General features: G+C 46.7%; 1 protein-coding gene across 1 annotated transcript in view; it reads left to right on the top strand.

Annotated features, from left to right (window-relative positions):
* The first annotated feature begins 4,735 nt into the window (after window positions 1-4,735).
* The window catches only part of LOC138667451 (uncharacterized), a 28,798-nt gene continuing 10,675 nt past the window's right edge, over window positions 4,736-22,858 (top strand). Inside the window, exon 1 of the mRNA XM_069755653.1 lies at window positions 4,736-4,788. The gene's annotated coding sequence lies outside the window, so the exon portion shown is untranslated. The remainder of the gene's footprint in view (window positions 4,789-22,858) is intronic.

The following is a 22,858-nucleotide window of genomic DNA, read 5'->3' as shown; positions in this document are numbered from 1 at the left end:
ACATACGGATAGCAGTGCGATAAATTTTATTTGTGACGGTTTGACATTTGTCTTGAAGCACAATGCCAGATTTGATGATCAATGGTATGCGCAATATGAGGGGACCGCTATGGGTACGTCAGTCACATGTACCCTGGCAAACCTCTACTTGGCAGCGCTAGAGGAAAAACTTGTTGATTCTATAACCAATCCTTTCTTAAAACACATTAAATTGTTTATAAGGCTAGGTTCAGATTGCGTTAGTGCAATCCGTTTAGCGCCTAGCGCTAGCGGATTGCGCTAACGCAATGTGTTGTAAAGGGGTCGCGTTAAACGTCCCCGCTCTCGCAGATCTCCGATCTGCGAGAGCGGGGAACGGACCGCGGGCACGCCTCGGACGCTGCAAGCAGCGTCCGCGGCGCGCCACAAAACACCGGCACATCGCTAGTAATGCGCGTCCCCATTGCTGTTAAGGGGCGCGCTAACGGACGCGTTGCACGGCGTTAATTTCGCCGTGCAACGCTGTCCGTTAGCGCGGTCCCATTAACGCAATGGGAACCTAGCCTAAGATATGTGGACGATGTCCTGGTGGTATGGGATGGGACAGAGGATACTTTCTTTCATTCAATTTGTCGATTTTTGGGGAAAAAACAACACTATGAACATGAAATTCACATGTCAATATGGTGGTCAGAAATGAGAATTTCTAGATGTTAGACTTGAAATACAAGGTGGTACAATACAGGGGTGTCAAACTGCATTCCTCGAGGGCTGCAAACAGGTCATGTTTTCAGGATTTCCTTGTACTGCACAGGTGATAATTTAATCACCAACTCATTATTTGTGTAGGTGATTAAATTATCACCTGTGCAGTACAAGGAAATCCTGAAAACATGACCTATTTGCAGCCCTCGAGGAATGCAGATTGACACCCCTGGTACAATATATACTGAGGTCTTCCGAAAACCCACCTCTTCCAATGCACTCCTCCACTATTATAGTGCCCACCCAAATTACACCAAGCAGGCTTTACCATATAGCCAATTCTTAAGGGTGAAAAGAGTCAATAGTAGCCACAGTGGTTTTAAACAACAATCACATGAGCTATACAAACGTTTTGAGAATAGCGGTTACCCCCGCACGTTGTTAAATGCAGCCCTGGAAAGGGCAGAAAAAGAAGAGTTATCCCTAAAAAATCCAGAGAAAAAAACTATAAAAAAGAAAAGCGATTTGTGTTCAGTTTTAAATTCGGCCCCATGGACACATATATTAGATCTATAATTAGAAAAAATTGGCATATACTGGGAAAAGACACTGACCTCACGGATATGGTAGAAAAGGGTCCATTACTTGCTAGTCGGCAGGGAAAAAACATTAAAGATTTGTTAGTCCGCAATCGTGTTCAGGGTGATCACACAAATTGGTTGGATAGAAGCATCCCGAAGGGTAACTTCAAATGCGGGCAATGTAGCTTTTGCTCCTACCATCTAATAGGTAGCACTTTGAAAATCGGGCCTATTAGTCACAAAGTTCGGGAATTTATTTCTTGTAAGTCAGCATACGTGGTATATGTAATATTTTGCCCTTGTGGCTTTTATTATATAGGAAAAACTATTCGAGCCCTTTTTGTGCGAATCAGAGAACATTTCAGTTCCGTACGCACAGGGAAGGGAGTCCCGCGTTTAGTGAACCATGTAATACACTGTCATGCAGGTAATGTTCACACACTCCGTTTTGCAGGCATTGAAAGGGTGAGTCCACCGCAGCAAGGAAGCAATCTAAATCAGCTACTTCTGAGGCGAGAAGCAAGGTGGATAATGCGCACATGCGCAACAGGGCCAATTGGCCTGAATGAAAGAATAGACATGTCGGTCTTTCTATAAGATTTCCACCTAATGATGTTCTCTGAATTTTCTAAAGTTTGTTCATGTTCTTATTGCTTTTCTTCTGCTATGATGTTATTCTCAGTATCACATGATTTTAAATGTGTATATATATATATATATATATATATATATATATATATATATATATATATATATTTTGTAGTAGTCTATGTTACTCACGTTTTGAAACTAGGTGCTCATTAGCACCGATGACGTAGGTAAGGGGGAGTGCACAGTTTTTGGGTTAATTATAAATCCAACCTCCCCATTTCCTTTAGTCATTGGGACCTGTAGAAGCACATACGTGCGAAACAGCTGTCGTCCTTTTATCTGCACGTTTTTCCTCGTCTGTAACCGCCTTATGTCCAAATAAAGGAAACTGATTTATGGGACCGGTGAGTGCACATCATTTTTTTCTTTTTTATGTTTTAGATATGTGAAATAAAATCCACATAAAACTTGTAAAAACATTACCTATCCTGAACTAATCCTAAGTTACTATTAGTCATCAATAAAATGAAAATGTTTAGGGACCCGTCTATCTGCAGCCTCCCGGACCTCTGCTACTAGTTATGGCCCATGAGCCCATTCAGAACTATGGCTTTGAGAATCCACCTCACCTATTGAGCCTGAGAGAATATCAAGGCCATGGATCCCAAAGAAGCAGCAACAACAACACTGTTCCCATGAGTTATGGACTCATTTGGGAGGGGTCCTAGGAGGGTGGTACGGTTATGTCATGCTAGGTGAGAGAGAAGCAAGGTGCATAACAACAGGGAGAGGCAGAGTAAGCCCAAACACTAGGGAAGGGGGGATTGAAGACCCCTAGGCATATCTCACAACACCCTGTCTGCCCTTAACATCCCTAAATAGGTTCCGCACCTATCGCCGAGCAGGAACCTAATCCCTGTCTGACCCTAGCAATAGGCCCTGGAACGGAAGGAGACGGGGTGCTGCTAGTCATCCCTCACTTCAACTAAAGACAGAGAGGGTGGACAAACGACAGGATACACTTAGCTTGAGAAGACTACCGAGATATGACACCAGCAATCCTTCAAGAATACTCCAAGAAAACACTAGCCGACTGCTAGTGCGAACAACTAGACAGAGGGAAATTGAGCTAACGGCAGCCCCCTGCTGAAGAGCGTGAAGGTTTTTAAACCAGTTTTAATTAGCAGAAGGTGGATGTAACTGTTGGGTCCTAGAGGGAGAAGGATATCACACCATAGCAGAGATGCAAAAATCAAGAAGGTGCTTGTAGAGCTAATCGCAATGACCTTCTATAGCCGGATCCAGGATTACTGTCTGTCACACCTGACACACCCATGACAGTTACACAACTGTTCCAGATCTGAGCTCTGCTCCCCTTACCCTGGTTCGCTCAACTCTGTTGTGCTTCACATCAGGCTTAACAGATGGGCCGGTGTGATCCCATATGATCATCTGCCTTGGCCCATATAAAGCCTACCTAGACACACACCAAAGTCTTGGTTTTCTAGCCATGGGCGAAGTACTTGTCTTCCATGACCCTGCACGTACATGAAGAAGGGGGTCCTGGCTCGGTGTGTGGTCTACGTCTGTAGGGGCTCTACGCCTGTGAAGGCCTCATGCTACTGATGACTTTGGTTGGCCAGGCCCAATTGTTATAGGGTTCAATGATGGAGACCGTCAGTCAGCAATAAACAGTCTTCTTTGGTGGGAACTACAGAATGTACAATAGATATCGGGTGTATAACTTCACAAACATTTCCTTTAAAACATGGATCATCTTCACACACAGTCTCTCTCTTTCAAGCTCACTTGTTTCTGCCCCCAAATTCCTCTGCTTTCACCACAGCCTGACACAATACACAGTCCAGTATGTGAAAGTCATGTCCCTAATCCACAGTTCTGCATGCTCTTTTCCCCTTAGGGGAGCTACTTTGCCACTATGGCTGTTGCTTAACTTTTTGGCTTGCTGATGCCTTGGAACCACGGCACTCTCTTCGTCTCACATTGCCTGTTCCATCCAAGCCCATTACCTCTCCAACTTGTGTACTCCAGGCCATACTGCTAGGCGTCCTGTCCCAGGACCCATCTCCAGTGCTTCACTCTGTCCTTCTGTCACTTTTTCTTTCTGTACTCCGAATTTCCCAATCCAATGTCTCATTCTCCACTCACATCAGGGACACTTATGTCATGTGGCTCTGCTTCTACTGCAGGCAAGGCACTATCTGTCTTCCTGACAGGAAACTGTCTCTGTCCCTGCATTTTAGACCCTCCACGATGGGCTAGTCCCAACCGTTAACCTTAACTGTCTCTATTATTGGGCAGAATATAATACTATTACTAATCACAGTACATATTACAACAATACTCGTGTCTTCAAGGGGGAGTGTGGGCAGTATGTCCATCTCCTTACAAAGACTTTCTAGTTGCTTGGAGCTCTGTTTGCTACCTGTTCCCAGTCTTCCAGGACTTTTTATACCTGTCTGGCCGCCTCCCAAACCTCTCCTACCTGTTTCCTGTGTACTTCAACTGCTTGCGACACTGACGCACATGGCCCCTGTGCCCACTCGGGCCTTGAGCCTTGAGGATTCACCTCACCTAGTAAGCCTGATAGAAAACTGGTCCAGCCACTCAATCTATTAGCATAAACATATATTATTAGTATACACACATATATACATAAATGCCATACCTTAAACACAATATATGAATATGCACTTTGCACTTTAATTGGGGAATTGATGAGTGACTATCATTAGATTAGTCTTTATACCTTCTTACCAACTATGACTTGAGTATATCAGATTATTTACATAGTTTGTTGGCGGTGGTGCAGCTTTTTTATACGGTGAGACATGTGCTTAATTTGTTACCTGCCATATGTGCACTTGCAGAGCGACCACGGCTAACAACTGAAGTTATTTTCTACAATGAGGTGAATATTTGTGCAACCTATATGCTCATACTGAACTTTGTTTATATAATGCTATAGCCTATTTTTTAGTGCAGCATTTTTTCTACATACCAAGTACCGGTAGCTATATGGAGCTTTGAGTAGACAATGGACTATATAAAACTATAGGTCTATTCTTCCATTTGCTCTGTGGCTTTGTTCTTGTGCCTGTTTCGCTACTTAAGAATGTGACCTCTGTCTTTTTTATTCCAGCACTTTGTTTTGATTTAAATGGGTTTATTGACCAATACAAATAATGTTTTTTTACTTTCATATACAGTGCCTTGCGAAAGTATTTGGTCCCCTGGAAATTTTCAACCTTTTCCCACATATCATGCTTCAAACATAAAGATGCTAAATGTAAATTTTTGGTGAAGAATCAACAACAAGTGGAACACAATTGTGAAGTTGAATGAAATTTATTGGTTATTTTAAATTTTTGTGGAATTCAAAAACTGAAAAGTGGGGCGTGCAATATTATTCGGCCCCTTTACTTTCAGTGCAGCAAACTCACTCCAGAAGATCATTGTGGATCTGTGAATGATCCAATGTTGTCCTAAATGCCTAATGATGATAAATATAATTCACCTGTGTGTAATCAAGTCTCCGTATAAATGCACCTGCTCTGTGATAGTCTCAGGGTTCTGTTTGAAGCACAGATGAAACCAAAATCTGTTTGCCAAGGAAGAATGGGCAAGAATTTCAGTCTCTCGATGTACAAAACTGATAGACATACCCCAAGCCACTTGCAGCTGTAATCGCAGAAAAAGTGGCGCAACAAAGTATTAAGTTAAAGGGGCCGAATAATATTGCACGTCCTACTTTTCAGTTTTTGAATTTCCACAAAAATTTAACATAACCAATACATTTTGTTCAACTTCACAATTGTGTTCCACTTGTTGTTGATTCTTCACCAAAAATTTACATTTGGTATCTTTATGGTTGAAGCATGATATAGTTGAAAGATATGGTATAAAAGGTTGAAAAGTTCCAGGGGGCCGAATACTTTCACTAGGCACTGTATAATTGGTAATCAATCACCTCAATTTTTTTGGCTCTGATATAACTATTGCACTGAGCTTATTTCTGTTTTTTAATATTATCATAAAGAAGTGTTACCCACCAATGTAGGGTTGTTTGCGGATTTAAGGACTACATTTGTTATAATAATTACATTACTTATCCTGCACTGATCCCAAGTCACATTCTGTGTTATACTCCAGAGCTGCACTCACTATTCTGCTGGTGCAGTCACTGTGTACATATATTACATTACTTATCCTGTACTGATCCTGAGTTACATCCTGTATTATACTTCAGAGCTGCACTCACTATTCTGCTGGTGCAATCACTGTGTACATACATTGCATTACACATCCTGTACTGATCCTGAGTTACATCCTGTATTATACCCCAGAGCTGCACTCACTATTCTGCTGGTGCAGTCACTGTGTACATATATTACATTACTTATCCTGTACTAATCCTGAGTTACATCCTGTATTATACTCCAGAGCTGCGCTCACTTTTCTGGTGAAGTCACTGTGTACATACATTACATTACTTATCCTGTACTGATCCTGAGTTACATCCTGTATTATACTCCAGAGCTACACTCACTGTTCTGCTGGTGCAGTCACTGTGTACATATATTACATTACTTATCCTGTACTGATCCTGAGTTACATCCTGTGTTACACTCCAGAGCTGCACTCACTATTTGCTGGTGCAGTCACTGTGTACATACATTACATTACTTATCCTGTACTGATCCTGAGTTACATCCTGTATTATACTCCAGAGCTGCACTCCCTATTCTGCTGGTGCAGTCACTGTATACATACATTACATTACTTATCCTGTACTGATCCTGAGTTACATCCTGTATTATACCCCAGAGCTGCACTCACTATTCTGCTGGTGCAGTCACTGTGGACATACATTACTTATCCTGTACTGATCCTGAGTTACATACTGTATTATACTCCAGAGCTACACTCACTATTCTGCTGGTGCAGTCACTGTGTACATACATTACATTACTGATCCTGTGCTGATCCTGAGTTACATCCTGTATTATACCCCAGAGCTACACTTACTATTCTGCTGGTGCAGTCACTGTGTACATACATTACATTACTTATCCTGTACTGATCCTGAGTTACATCCTGTATTATATCCCAGAGCTGCACTCACTATTCTGCTGGTGCAGTCACTGTGTACATACATTGCATTACTTATCCTGTACTGATCCTGAGTTACATCCTGTATTACACTCCAGAGCTGCACTCACTATTCTGCTGGTGCAGTCACTATGTACATACATTACTTATCCTGTACTGATCCTGAGTTACATCCTGTATTATACTCCAGAGCTGCACTCACTATTCTGCTGGTGCAGTCACTGTGTACATACATTACATTACTGATCCTGTGCTGATCCTGAGTTACATCCTGTATTATACCCCAGAGCTACACTTACTATTCTGCTGGTGCAGTCACTGTGTACATACATTACATTACTGATCCTGTACTGATCCTGAGTTACATCCTGTATTATACCCCAGAGCTGCACTCACTATTCTGCTGGTGCAGTCACTGTGTACATTGTTGTGAATTCCGCTCTTGGGCTCCCTCCGGTGGTTGTAAGTAGCATTTTTGTGAGTTCTGCTCTTGGGCTCCCTCCTGTGGTTTTTAGTGGTATGGCTGCTTCTTGGATTTAGCTTCAGCAGCTGTTTTCACTGATCGTCTTTCTGGTTCGGCTATATTAGTCTGGCCTTATCCCTCATTCAATGCCAGTTGTCAATTGTTCCTGCCTGGAGTCATTGCTCTTAGGACTTTCCTGACACTCTGACCAGTTCATCAAAGCTAAGTCCTTGCTTGTCCTTTTGCGGTTCACTTGTTGTGGACTTTGTTGTTCAGCACTTTCTTTGTTTTTGTTCATTTGTCCAGCTTTTCTGTATGGATCTATTCAGCTAAGCTGGAAGCTCTGGGCAGCAGAGTTTGCCCTCCACACCTTTAGTCAGGTGTGGAGATTTTTGCATTTCTCTGCGGTGGACTTTTTCTAGTTTTTATTACTGACCGCACAGCGTTCTGTCCTGTACTATTTCTATCTAGCTAGAAGTGGCCTCCTGTGCTAAATCTTGTTTCATACTACGTATGTAATTTCCTTCTCCTCTCACAGTCATTATTTGTGGAGGGCTAATCTATCCTTTGGGGATTTTCTCTGAGGCAAGATAGTTTTCCTGCTTCTATCTTTAGGGGTAGTTAGCTCTTAGGCTGTTATGAGATGCCTAGGCAGAGTTAGGAGCATTCCACGGCTACTTCTAGTGTTGTGTTGAGCTTAGGGACTGCGGTCAGTATAGTTGCCACCTGCTCAGAGCTTGACGCATGTCGCTCCTTAATCACCAGATCATAACAGTACATACATTACATTACTTATCCTGTACTGATCCTGAGTTACATCCTGTATTACACTCCAGAGCTGCACTCACTATTCTGCTGGTGCAGTCACTGTGTACATACATTACATTACTTATCCTGTACTGATCCTGAGTTACATGCTGTATTATACTCCAGAGCTGCACTCACTATTCTGCTGGTGCAGTCACTGTGTACATACATTACATTACTTATCCTGTACTGATCCTGAGTTACATCCTGTATTATACTCCAGAGCTGCACTCACTATTCTGCTGGTGCAGTCACTGTGTACATACCTTACATTACTTATCCTGCACTGATCCTGAGTTACATCCTGTAGATCTTTTATTATAAAAATGAAAAACATAACAATAATAATAGCAGAAAACATAACAAAAATATTAGCCAGAAAATAAACAGTATACTGAACACTGGTCCAGCCGCTCATTCTCTCTTCTCACACATATTATACAGTATATACAGAATAACTACTTTGACCTTCTGGTCCGGTCACCAAACAAAAATAATAATAACAAATAAAATAAACAATGGCAAACAAAAACTATATACATGAACTTTTTTTTTTTTTTTTATAATTTTTTTTTTTAAATAAAATAACTACAAATATATACAATACTAAGCTATCCTTCATTCCCATCCCCCCGCACTGACCTGAGAGCTGGTCCTGCGTCTCATGCCTCAGTCCATGTCCAACGTCCATAGGCCAGATCAGGCAGTGCCAGTTTTCCCCCAAACAACCCAGTGTCCCATAGTCCCACAAGATAATCCCACCTCCCCCCTTTTCCCACCACCCAACCTAACACCTACACCCAATTCTATATCGCTATATACATTATATACATTATATACAGCAGCACACACCACAATAATTACAAATCACGAAGCCCAAGTTCGGCGCCTGCAGCCCTACATCACTGTATAATGATCAAGCAAAACAAAAATCTACAGTGTCAGCAGCAGCCCACCACCAGGAAAGGAGATGACCAGACTAGGGCACACTAAAAGAAAAGCCCCTCCAGAGGAGAGCGGCCCTCCGTGCGCCCAGTCTCCCATACTCCAGAGAGCGCACCTTCACCAGGTCACCGAGTATGGTCCTAAACACATCTTCCACTGGGAGGATTTTTCGTTGCGTCGATACTAAGCACCGTGCGTTCCACGTGTGATACCTAACCACTGCGCTAACTAGAAATAAGGTGCAGCGGTCCCGACCACCAAGGTCTCCGAATGCTCCATAGGCCCATTCCGCATAGGAGAGACCGGCCAGCCGAGACCAGCCAATGAAGGCGCCCACCCTGTTGTACACCTCTGTGTTGAAGGGACAATGAAGCAGGAAGTGGTCCATGCTTTCCAGCAAGGTACCACAATGCTCCCGAGGACAATTCCTGTCCTCAGAGCTCCTACACTTCAGATTGTCCCTCACACACAGTTTCCCATGGAAGCAGCGCCAAGCCAAGTCCCAAAACTTCGAGGGGATCCTGATAGAATTCAAAAGATGCAAACCCACCCCAAGATCCTGACTTGGGCAGTCCCTGAGCGCCAGAGGCCTCTGGAAATGGGTCAACAGAACCCTATTGTCAAGGAGTTTCCTTGGCAGAGTCCTGATCTCCCACACTCCCAGACCCCACCGACGAATTACCTTCAGAACCAAGGTAGCGTAAGCCGGAAGATGTCCATGCGGTGTGTGAAGATCCTTCACTTGCCCTCCTGTCTCCCATTCCTGGAAGAAAGGCTGAAACCATCCCCTACAGGAGAATACCCACGGAGGAGCCCTCTCTTTCCAGAGGTTTGCGATATTGATCTTAATGAAGGTATCCACAAGGAATACCACAGGGTTGACCATACCCAACCCTCCTAGTCTCCTCGTACGGTAAGTAACCTCCCTCTTGACCAGGTTCAGTCTATTCCCCCATAACAGTTGGAAGAACAAACTGTAGACCCGAGTTCAGAGAGATTCTGGCAAGATGCATACACTGCCCAGATAAATCAGTAAAGGGAGCAGGTAAGTTTTGATCAGGTTTACCCTTTCCCTTAGGGTCAAAGACCAACCCTTCCATTGGTTCACTGTTGTGAATTCTGTGGCAGAGTTCACTCCTGTGGTCACAAGTGGTACTTCGGCTGATTCTCTCTGGGATCTTCCGTTTGTGGAGGAAAGTGGTACTGCAGCTTCTGAGTTTCCTCCCTCAGGTGATCTGGTGAGCTCGTTAGCTTCTTCTCTACTTAACTCCACCTGATGCTTTGATCCATGCTTCCTGTCAATGTTCCAGTGTAGGATTTGTTTTTTCCCTGGATCATTCCTGTGGCCTGCTGCTCTGCAAAGCTAAGTTTTGCTTTTGTTATTTTGTTGCTATTTTTCAGTCCTGCTTGCTTTATTGGTTTTTCTCGTCTGCTGGTAGCTCTGAGACGCAGAGGGACCACCTCCGTACCGTTAGTCGGTGCGGAGGGTCTTTTTGTCCCCTCTGCGTGGTTATTTATAGGTTTTTGTGCTGACCGCAAAGTTATCTTCCCTATCCTCGTTCTGTTCAGCTAGTCGGGCCTCACTTTGCTAAATCTGTTTCATCTCTATGTTTGTGTTTTCATCTTACTCACAGTCATTATATGTGGGGGGCTGCCTTTTCCTTTGGGGAATTTCTCTGAGGCAAGGTAGGCTTAATTTTCTATCTTCAGGACTAGCTAGTTTCTCAGGCTGTGACGAGGCGCCTAGGTTCTGGTCAGGAGCGCTCCACGGCTACCTTTAGTGTGGTTTGATAGGATCAGGGATTGCGGTCTGCAGAGTTCCCACATCTCAGAGCTCGTTCTATTATTTTGGGTTATTGTCAGATCACTGTATGTGCTCTGACCTCCATGTCCATTGTGATTCTGAATTGCCTTTCATAACAGTACAGGAAGCCAAAAGTGCTAATGATTCTCAATAGAGGGAAAAAAGAAGTTCTGAGACCATTTTTTTTTCTTTGCACTGTGTTTTGTCTTTTCTTTCCCCTAGACATTTGGGTGGTTCAGGACACAGGTGTAGCAATGGACATTAAAGGTCTGTCTTCATGTGTGGATCAGCTCACGGCAAGAGTTCAAAATATTCAAGATTTTGTGGTTCAGAATTCTTTGCTAGAACCGAGAATTCCTATTCCAGATTTGTTTTTTGGAGATAGAACTAAATTTCTGAGTTTCAAAAATAATTGTAAACTATTTCTGGCTTTGAAACCTCGCTCTTCTGGTGACCCAATTCAACAGGTTAGGATCGTCATTTCTTTTTTGCGCGGCGACCCTCAGGACTGGGCGTTTTCTCTTGCGTCAGGAGATCCTGCATTGAGTAATATCGATGCGTTTTTCCTGGCGCTTGGGTTGCTGTACGATGAGCCTAATTCAGTGGATCAGGCAGAAAAAAATTTGCTGGCTCTTTGTCAGGCTCAGGATGAGATAGAGGTATATTGTCAGAAATTTAGAAAGTGGTCAGTGCTCACTCAATGGAATGAATCTGCGCTGGCAGCAATATTCAGAAAGGGTCTCTCTGAAGCCCTTAAGGATGTCATGGTGGGATTTCCTATGCCTGCTGGTTTGAATGAGTCTATGTCTTTGGCCATTCAGATCGGTCGACGCTTGCGTGAGCGTAAATCTGTGCACCCTTTGGCGGTATTACCTGAGCTTAAACCTGAGCCTATGCAGTGTGATTGGACCTTGACCAGAGTTGAACGGCAAGAACATAGACGTCTGAATGGTCTGTGTTTCTACTGTGGTGATTCCACTCATGCTATCTCTGATTGTCCTAAGCGCACTAAGCGGTTCGCTAGGTCTGCCACCATTGGTACTGTACAGTCAAAATTTCTTCTGTCCATTACCTTGATCTGCTCTTTGTCATCGTATTCTGTCATGGCATTTGTGGATTCAGGCGCTGCCCTGAATTTGATGGATTTGGAATATGCTAAGCGTTGTGGGTTTTTCTTGGAGCCCTTGCAGTGTCCTATTCCATTGAGAGGAATTTATGCTACGCCTTTGGCCAAGAATAAGCCTCAATACTGGACCCAGCTGACCATGTGCATGGCTCCTGCACATCAGGAGGTTATTCGCTTTCTGGTGTTGCATAATCTGCATGATGTAGTCGTGTTGGGGTTGCCATGGCTACAAGCCCATAATCCAGTATTAGATTGGAAATCCATGTCGGTGTCCAGCTGGGGTTGTCAGGGGGTACATGGTGATGTTCCATTTCTGTCAATTTCGTCATCCACCCCTTCTGAGGTCCCAGAGTTCTTGTCTGATTACCGGGATGTATTTGATGAGCCCAAGTCCAATACCCTACCTCCGCATAGGGATTGTGATTGTGCTATCAATTTGATTCCTGGTAGTAAATTCCCAAAAGGTCGATTGTTTAATTTGTCCGTGCCTGAGCACACCGCTATGCGCAGTTATGTGAAGGAATCCCTGGAGAAGGGGCATATTCGCCCGTCATCGTCGCCATTAGGAGCAGGGTTCTTTTTTGTAGCCAAGAAGGATGGTTCGCTGAGACCTTGTATAGATTACCGCCTTCTTAATAAGATCACGGTTAAATTTCAGTACCCCTTGCCATTGTTATCTGATCTGTTTGCTCGGATTAAGGGGGCTAGTTGGTTCACAAAGATAGATCTTCGTGGTGCGTATAATCTGGTGCGAATTAAGCAAGGCGATGAATGGAAAACTGCATTTAATACGCCCGAGGGTCATTTTGAGTATCTCGTGATGCCGTTCGGACTTGCCAATGCTCCATCAGTGTTTCAGTCCTTTATGCATGACATCTTCCGAGAGTACCTGGATAAATTCCTGATTGTGTACTTGGATGACATTTTGATCTTCTCGGATGATTGGGAGTCTCATGTGAAGCAGGTCAGAACGGTTTTTCAGGTCCTGCGTGCTAATTCTTTGTTTGTGAAGGGATCAAAGTGTCTCTTTGGTGTGCAGAAGGTTTCATTTTTGGGGTTCATCTTTTCCCCTTCTACTATCGAGATGGATCCTGTTAAGGTCCAAGCCATCCATGATTGGACTCAGCCGACATCTCTGAAAAGTCTGCAAAAGTTCCTGGGCTTTGCTAATTTTTATCGTCGCTTCATCTGCAATTTTTCTAGTATTGCTAAACCATTGACCGATTTGACCAAGAAGGGTGCTGATGTGGTCAATTGGTCTTCTGCTGCTGTGGAAGCTTTTCAAGAGTTGAAGCGTCGTTTTTCTTCTGCCCCTGTGTTGTGTCAACCAGATGTTTCTCTTCCGTTCCAGGTCGAGGTTGATGCTTCTGAGATTGGAGCAGGGGCTGTTTTGTCACAGAGAGGTTCTGGTTGCTCAGTGATGAAACCATGCGCTTTCTTTTCCAGGAAGTTTTCGCCTGCTGAGCGAAATTATGATGTGGGCAACCGAGAGTTGCTGGCCATGAAGTGGGCATTCGAGGAGTGGCGTCATTGGCTTGAAGGAGCTAAGCATCGCGTGGTGGTATTGACTGATCATAAGAACTTGACTTATCTCGAGTCTGCCAAGCGCTTGAATCCTAGACAAGCTCATTGGTCGTTGTTTTTTGCCCGTTTTGACTTTGTGATTTCGTACCTTCCGGGCTCTAAAAATGTGAAGGCGGATGCTCTGTCTAGGAGTTTTGTACCCGACTCTCCGGGTTTATCTGAGCCGGCGGGTATCCTCAAGGAAGGAGTAATTGTGTCTGCCATCTCCCCTGATTTGCGGCGGGTGCTGCAAAAATTTCAGGCTAATAAACCTGATCGTTGCCCAGCGGAGAAACTGTTTGTCCCTGATAGGAATAGAGTTATCTCTGAACTTCATTGTTCGGTGTTGGCTGGTCATCCTGGAATCTTTGGTACCAGAGAGTTAGTGGCTAGATCCTTTTGGTGGCCCTCTCTGTCGCGGGATGTGCGTACTTTTGTGCAGTCCTGTGGGATTTGTGCTCGGGCTAAGCCCTGCTGTTCTCGTGCCAGTGGGTTGCTTTTGCCCTTGCCGGTCCCGAAGAGGCCTTGGACACATCTCTATGGATTTTATTTCTGACCTTCCCGTTTCTCAAAAGATGTCAGTCATTTGGGTGGTCTGTGATCGCTTTTCTAAGATGGTCCATCTGGTACCCTTGTCTAAATTGCCTTCCTCCTCTGATTTGGTGCCTTTGTTCTTCCAGCATGTGGTTCGTTTGCATGGCATTCCAGAGAATATTGTTTCTGACAGAGGTTCCCAGTTTGTTTCGAGGTTTTGGCGAGCCTTTTGTGGTAGGATGGGCATTGACTTGTCTTTTTCCTCGGCTTTCCATCCTCAGACTAATGGCCAGACCGAGCGAACCAATCAGACCTTGGAAACATATCTGAGGTGCTTTGTTTCTGCTGATCAGGATGACTGGGTGTCCTTTTTGCCTTTGGCTGAGTTCACCCTTAATAATCGGGCCAGCTCGGCTACCTTGGTTTCACCGTTTTTCTGCAATTCTGGGTTCCATCCTCGTTTCTCTTCTGGACAGGTTGAGTCTTCGGACTGCCCTGGTGTGGATACTGTGGTGGACAGGTTGCAGCAGATTTGGACTCAGGTAGTGGACAATTTGACCTTGTCCCAGGAGAAGGCTCAACTTTTCGCTAATCGCAGACGCCGTGTGGGTCCCCGACTTCGTGTTGGGGATCTGGTTTGGTTATCTTCTCGTCATATTCCTATGAAGGTTTCCTCTCCTAAGTTTAAACCTCGTTTTATTGGTCCGTATAGGATTTCTGAGGTTCTTAATCCTGTGTCTTTTCGTCTGACCCTTCCAGATTCTTTTTCCATACATAACGTATTCCATAGGTCATTGTTGCGGAGATACGTGGCACCTATGGTTCCATCTGTTGAGCCTCCTGCCCCGGTTTTGGTGGAGGGGGAATTGGAGTATATTGTGGAGAAGATTTTGGATTCTCGTGTTTCAAGACGGAAACTCCAGTATCTGGTTAAATGGAAGGGTTATGCTCAGGAAGATAATTCCTGGGTTTTTGCCTCTGATGTCCATGCTCCCGATCTTGTTCGTGCCTTTCATGTGGCTCATCCTGGTCGGCCTGGGGGCTCTGGTGAGGGTTCGGTGACCCCTCCTTAAGGGGGGGGGGTACTGTTGTGAATTCTGTGGCAGAGTTCACTCCTGTGGTCACAAGTGGTACTTCGGCTGATTCTCTCTGGGATCTTCCGTTTGTTGAGGAAAGTGGTACTGCAGCTTCTGAGTTTCCTCCCTCAGGTGATCTGGTGAGCTCGTTAGCTTCTTCTCTACTTAACTCCACCTGATGCTTTGATCCATGCTTCCTGTCAATGTTCCAGTGTAGGATTTGTTTTTTCCCTGGATCATTCCTGTGGCCTGCTGCTCTGCAAAGCTAAGTTTTGCTTGTGTTATTTTGTTGCTATTTTTCAGTCCAGCTTGCTTTATTGGTTTTTCTCGTCTGCTGGTAGCTCTGAGACGCAGAGGGACCACCTCCGTACCGTTAGTCGGTGCGGAGGGTCTTTTTGTCCCCTGCGTGGTTATTTATAGGTTTTTGTGCTGACCGCAAAGTTATCTTCCCTATCCTCGTTCTGTTCAGCTAGTCGGGCCTCACTTTGCTAAATCTGTTTCATCTCTATGTTTGTGTTTTCATCTTACTCACAGTCATTATATGTGGGGGGCTGCCTTTTCCTTTGGGGAATTTCTCTGAGGCAAGGTAGGCTTAATTTTCTATCTTCAGGACTAGCTAGTTTCTCAGGCTGTGACGAGGCGCCTAGGTTCTGGTCAGGAGCGCTCCACGGCTACCTTTAGTGTGGTTTGATAGGATCAGGGATTGCGGTCTGCAGAGTTCCCACATCTCAGAGCTCGTTCTATTATTTTGGGTTATTGTCAGATCACTGTATGTGCTCTGACCTCCATGTCCATTGTGATTCTGAATTACCTATTCATAACAGTTCACCTTCTGAGTGGCGATCTCTAGCCTGCTGTCCCAATTTTGTTTGGGGTAATCCCCCTGGCCAAATTCGATGCCAAGGACTTTTGCAGAGACTTTGGGTCCTGGAAGGGTGTCCGGGAGATCAAAACCAGGATCTCCTCCTCCCAGCCAGAGACTCTCACACTTATCCTGGTTGATCTTGGACCCGGATGCCTCCGAGTAGCGATCTACCTCTGACATCAGCCACCCTGCCTCCTCATGAGAGGAAACAAACACAGTGACATCATCGGCATATGCCACCACCCTCAGAGTGGCTTCCGGTGCTGCCCGGTCCATCCCGATCCCGGCCAACGGTCCACGCTCCACCCTCCTAAGAAGAGGGTCAATCGCAAACACGTACAGCAGCGGGCTCAAGGGACAACCCTGGTGAACACCGGACCCAACCTCAAAAGAGCTGCCAATCCAACCATTCACAAGTGGGAAACTCTCTGCCCCACTGTACAAGGTCTTAAGCCAATCAACAAACCCCCCGGGCAGGCCATATCTCAGAAGGACGGACCAGAGGTACTCATGATTAACCCGATCAAACGCTTTTGCCTGGTCCAGTGACAGCATGTACCCCTTCCAGTGACCAGCCCTACCCTGCTCCACTGCCTCTCGGACACTGAGCACAGCACTAAATGTGCTACGGCCTGGAACAGAGCAATGCTGGGCCCCCGAAAGGAGTCGGGGTGCAAATTTCACCAGCCGATTAAACAGCACCTTTGCCAGAACTTTCCTGTCTGCATTGAGAAGCGCTATGGGACGCCAGTTCTCAATGCAAGACGGGTCCTTACCCTTTGACAAGATGATCAGAGCAGACCTCCTCATTGACTTCGGCAGAATGCCCGAGGAAAGACACTCATTGAATACATCAGTCAAGAGGGGAACCAAAACGTCCTTAAAGGTCTTATAGAATTCAGATGTTAAGCCATCTGGACCAGGCGATTTTTTGGGGGCAAGCCCTTCAATCGCCAACTGAACTTCCTCTTTACTGATCATTTCTGTCAAAACGTCAAGAGAGGGGTCTACTCCTGGTTCGGGGACAGCTTCAGTCAGGAAAGCCGACATCTCATCCCAATCAAGATCCCTCTTCCCCAAGAGGTGTGAGTAGAAGGATCTGACAACCTCCAGAATCCCTGATCTGGATCGCCTCAGGGACCCCGTAGTGTCGACCAGTCCTGTAACCACTTTACTATTCACTGACATCCTGCAGTTTCTGTAAGGGTCGGGCGAGCGGTACTTCCCGTAATCCCTCTCAAAAACCAAAGATGCGTGTCTATCGTACTGACACCTCATAAGCAAAGATTTCACTCTGGAGATCTCCTCGCGGCTACCTCCAGTTGAGACAAGATGCTTGAGTTTCCTCCTCAGACCCTGATACAGACGGTACCTGCTCAGACTCCTGAGGCTCGAGAGCTGGCGGAAGAATCTCGCCACCCTTTCCTTGAACATCTCCCACCACTCTGACTTACTACTACAAAGATCCAGTAATGGTACCTGGCCCTGAAGAAATTCCTCAAAGGACTGTCTTATCTCCGCTTCTTCCAAGAGAGACGAATTGAGCCTCCAAAAGTCTCTTCCCATCCGGAGGGTCTCTGTAACATTCAGAGAAAACAAAATTAAACAGTGATCGGAGAACTCCACCTCAACAGACACTGCTGAAGAGACAGCTTCCTCCTTTAAATAAAACCTATCTATTCTGGACCTACAGTTACCTCTATGATAGGTGAACCCCTCGTGGCCTGGGGTGTGCCGAATGTGGACATCCACCAGGCGAGCCTCACTAGCTATACTATTAAGGGCAGCGCTATCATAAGTCAGCTTGTCTCTGGAACCTCCTCTATCTTGGGGCCTCGTGACAGCATTGAAGTCCCCTCCAAAGACAACCTGCCGACTTGTAAAAAGGTAGGGCTTGATCCTCATAAAGAGACACTTCCGGTCCCACTTAGATTGGGGACCATAAATGTTGATGAGCCGGAGCTCTTGTCCCTTCATGAGGACATCTAAGATCAGGCACCTCCCCATTTCTAACTCAATAACCCGTCGGCATTCCACCGGTGCGGTAAAAAGGACCGCCACTCCGCTATATGGCTCGGCCGCAAGAGACCAATAGGAGGGCCCGAGTCTCCACTCCCTCTTAGCTTTAAACACATCTGCCATGTTTGGCAGCCTGGTCTCTTGCAAAAAGAAAATGTCAGCTTCAACCCGGCTGAGAAAATCAAAGGCCGCAAATCTAGCTGTATTTGACTTTATGCTGGCGACATTAATGGACGCCAGCGTCAACGGAGTGGGTACCACCATCATTGGTGATTGAGTTAAATGGCTTTCTTTTTCCCACTCCCCTTATCCTCTGCCTCAGAGGAGGAATCCTTCCCCCTCTTTAATGACAATGAGGTATCCATTCCCACGTGTTTTTTATTTTTTTCGTCCTCGTCTCCGGACTCTGGGCCAGTCCCTCCCTCCAAGGACCTTACATTCCCAGAAGGAGGAGACTCGGCGTCTCCTGTGAGCCCCGCCGAAGCCAGAACCTCACCCTCAGCTTCCTCCTCAGAGGAAGAGATGTTTTCAAGGGCTTGGAACCGGTTAGAAAGACCAACCAGAGGGGAGTCGGTTTTTCCTTCCTTGGGTACCTTGGTCAGAGCGGGAGAAGATTTTTTATCTCCCTTCTTTCTCTTCTTTTTGGTGCCGAGCTTACGCTTGTCCTCTAGCCACTGCCTATTATCCTCAGCCATACTTTCATAATGGGAGGACTCTGAGGCAGTGGCACTTTCCTCCCTGTGGATCCTCCTGACCTCCTCATCCAACTCATCATCCGTTGGGGCCTCAGCAGCAAGACTGGCGTCCAGGACAGGGGCCGCCCCAGTAACACGAGGCTCGCCCAGCTCCCTATCCTGTCTGCGCTTGTCTAGACGCCTTAGCTGTGCAGGCGTCTTTTTATTGCTTTTCTTCCTTGGCCGCTCAGCTCCCTCACCCCTGCTAGTCCCTTCCCCAGCAGAATCAGCCTCACGGCTTTCTCCCACCGGGGTCACGACTGCGTTAGCGAAGGAGCGAGGACAACGGCTGAATGGGTGACCTAACTCACCACACAGGTGACACCTAATCTCCACACAAGATGCAGCAAGATGGCCGATATCCCCACACAATGCACACTTCTGCACAGTGCAGTTTGCGCTGAAGTGTGTGGGGTCGCCGCACTTGTGACAGAGCTTCGGTTGCCCCTGGTAGAAGACCAGGATGCGATCCCTACCCAGGAAGGCAGATGATGGTATGTGGGCAACCGTACCACCTGAACGCTTAAGTTTTACCATAAACGTCCAGGCCCCTGACCAGATACCAAACTCGTCACGGTTTTTCTTTGGCATTTCTACCACCTCTCCATACCGGCCAAGCCACGTCATGATGTCATAACAAGAAAGTGACTCGTTACAAGTCATCACGGTCACCTTCTTGACTTGGTTTTGGCGAGACACCACCTGAACGGCAAAGTCTCGCCAGCCGGGCTCATTTTTTGTCAACTCATAGTTCGACCAGAAGAGCTCAAGCCCCTCCGGCCGAACAAAGCTGACATCAAAATTAGGTGTGGAATAGGGATGTATCAAGGCGTAGATGTCAATCGCACTGAAGCCCATCCTCAGCAGGAGCTCAACAACTTTAGACCTTGGAGGACATGCATCACTGCCCCTCCACTGAAGACGGACCACATTCCTACGCACACTACCCAGCCCGGCTGTTGGGAGGGACCACACTGTATCCCCCCTCTTTGCTCTCGGAAGGCTCCGAGGCCATGCCTCTCTATCCAGAAGGATAGATCAACCTCTCGACCCTCTACTATTAGTGATCTCTCCCCCCTCTTTAGAGCCTCCAGGAGACGCCGTTGCAACATGCCGTCCCCAGAGCCAGGAGACGAGGAGGATGCCCTATTTCCCCCGGAGGTGACAGCAGCATAACTCCTGACAGGCGCTGCCACCACCGGGGGGGCAACCGGACCAGTGACCACATCCACACCAACAGCATCACCATTACCAACCTCCATAACCCCCTCACCCTCTACCAAACCAGCAACCACACCACTAGACAAAGAGTTTTCTGCATCCATACCCACCACCACAATCACTCCTACTGGACCAGTGACAACAGGGGGTGACACTTTGGCCTCCGCATCATCAGGCACAAGGGGCTGAGTCTCCTCCACAGAACTGGAGGTGACCTCACCCCTGGTTTTTTGTGTGCCCTCCGCATCATCAGTTGATATTTTCCGCTGCTTCATGGTTGCTACCAGGCGTCGTTGATCTTTAGCTGCTGTGGGGCACCGCTGATCCTTAGCATCAGGATCTTGTTGACCAGCGGTACCAACACAAAATAGGACTTTGGGAAGACCGGAACTCCCAGCCCCGGTAACCCCCTCACACCGCCGCCGCCCCTCAACTAAGTGATCAGCGGCAACAGTATTCAGGGGCACCGAGGCTACCGGAGCTGCCCCCGACACCGGGCCGCTCCCCCCTCCCACTGAGGAGCGGACCACAGTATCGTGGCCTGATCGTTTGCCCGCCGCCAGAACGCCCTCACTGTCCAGCCTTTCGGCTGTTGCACCTGCTGCTACGTCCCCGCTACTACAAGGAGAGACGGAGCTCTGCGGCTCATTACCGTGCTCTGTAATCTCCCCGCGCCTTTGCACCGGATCCACAGCAGAACTCAGGCTGGGCTGGGCAACGGGGCTTATACAGCGAGCTGACCCTGCAGCTGACTCAGAGGGTACAGGGAGGGGGGCATATACATAGCTTACCGCTTCCTGCAGCTTTGGCTTGGTGGTTTTCTTTGCCTTTTTCTTCTGGCCCCCAGGTGCCTCCTCTGGTAAATCATCACCAAGATGGAAGTTCTGAAGGCACACTGGGGACTCCAGCAGCTTGATCTCTGCCATTAGCGCCCCTCCCTGGCCGATGTCACTGTCCTCCCCAGAGCCAGCAGAACTGCGACGAGATGTCATTGTCGCCTGTCCAGCAGGGAGCTCGCTACACGTGGCCTCTGAGTGACTAAGAGGGCTGCCAGGTGGGGCTTTCTGCTGGTCATCCTCCTCCTCCTCCTCATCATCATCATCCACCTGGCTCTCAGGCTGCAGCCCCATCTGCCTTTGCTCTCTGTTATCAGCCATTTCTCTGAATCTGTCTTCATTTATAAGCTTTTCTTTAAATGGTCCACTTTTTTCTCGAATAAATGCTTTTCTTACCTCCAAGTCATTAATTTCAAGCTTCAGAATCTTTACCTCCGCCTGGAATTGCGTCTTCCTGGGTCTGGAGGCGCCTGCAGCTTTAGCGCTTGTGCAGCGCAGCTCCTCCCGGAGCCTCCTCAAGGTCTTGCTAGCATCTTCATACTCACGAAGGTGGCTCATGACCCGGGAGGCATATGTGTCCACAGACTCCCGGGGTCTCTGCAGCGCCCAACCCTCCTCAGTGAGGTCGGCCTCACCTCCGTGAGCACTCAGCTTTCCTCCGGAAGGGCCGCCATCTTGCACGCTAGCAGGCTTCTCCTCCATGGAAGCCTTGCGGCTTCTCTGGGTCTCTGCAGACCTGGGGGGAGTAGGAGCCACATTGCTGCGACTCCTGGTGGAGCGTCTCACCCCCGAATCCTCTGATGTGCAAGCTGGTTGCTGGTTCCTTCTGCCCCCCGCCAGCCTGGTCCGGGAAGCAGAAGCCTGGTACTTGGCTCCTTCACTCATCCCAGGAAACCCACTCCCTCCCTGGGTAAGAGAAAGAGCAGGTCCCCGGGTGGAGAGGTGGTTCCCAGGAGCTCAGGAGCACACAGCAGGTTCAGCAGCGACCGCATCCACAATTAGCACAATGAGCAGCAGCTGAGCAGAGCTGCACCCACTATCCTGCTGGTGCAGTCACTGTGTACATACATTACATTACTTATCCTGTACTGATCCTGAGTTACATGCTGTATTATACTCCAGAGCTGCACTCACTATTCTGCTGGTGCAGTCACTGTGTACATACATTACATTACTTATCCTGTACTGATCCTGAGTTACATCCTGTATTATACCCCAGAGCTGCACTCACTATTCTGCTGGTGCAGTCACTGTGTACATACCTTACATTACTTATCCTGCACTGATCCTGAGTTACATCCTGTATTATACTCCAGAGCTGCACTCACTATTCTGCTGGTGCAGTCACTGTGTACATACCTTACATTACTTATCCTGCACTGATCCTGAGTTACATCCTGTACCAACCAACAAAGCAGTCTGCGATTAGAAGGCCAGAGGCAAATGAGGCTGGCTTTTATGTTGACAACATGAAGCCTTAAAGACTAACAATCGTTTTATTCTATTTTTTTTTTCAGCAAATCAAATAAATGGGATAATAAGAAACTTTGTAATATACTATATCAGAGAGATCCACTTCTTTTTTCTTTGGGACTGATCTTTCATTCTCAAAATCCTCACTTTATTGGTAAAATGTGTCTTCAGTGAATACAGACTTTCCCATTACGGAGATAATAGATGCCAGTTAGTGCTCATTAAGCTCTATGGAGATTCTAACTGTCATTTCAGGAGAACATGCAGCAGAATGTCTGTGTCGGCCTCTAGCTCCTCCCCCTCCATAGAACTTTAAAAGCACCAACTGTCATCTCCTATGTCATTATTGGGAAAAATTGTCTTCATTGAATACAGATGTTACCCATGAACTGAGAATGAACAA

Source organism: Ranitomeya imitator, chromosome 2 (assembly GCF_032444005.1).
Source record: "Ranitomeya imitator isolate aRanImi1 chromosome 2, aRanImi1.pri, whole genome shotgun sequence".
In the NCBI taxonomy this organism is placed as follows: Eukaryota; Metazoa; Chordata; class Amphibia; order Anura; family Dendrobatidae; genus Ranitomeya; species Ranitomeya imitator.
Note: the sequence above shows the minus strand (reverse complement) of the source record. Positions and strands in the feature narration are given on the sequence as shown.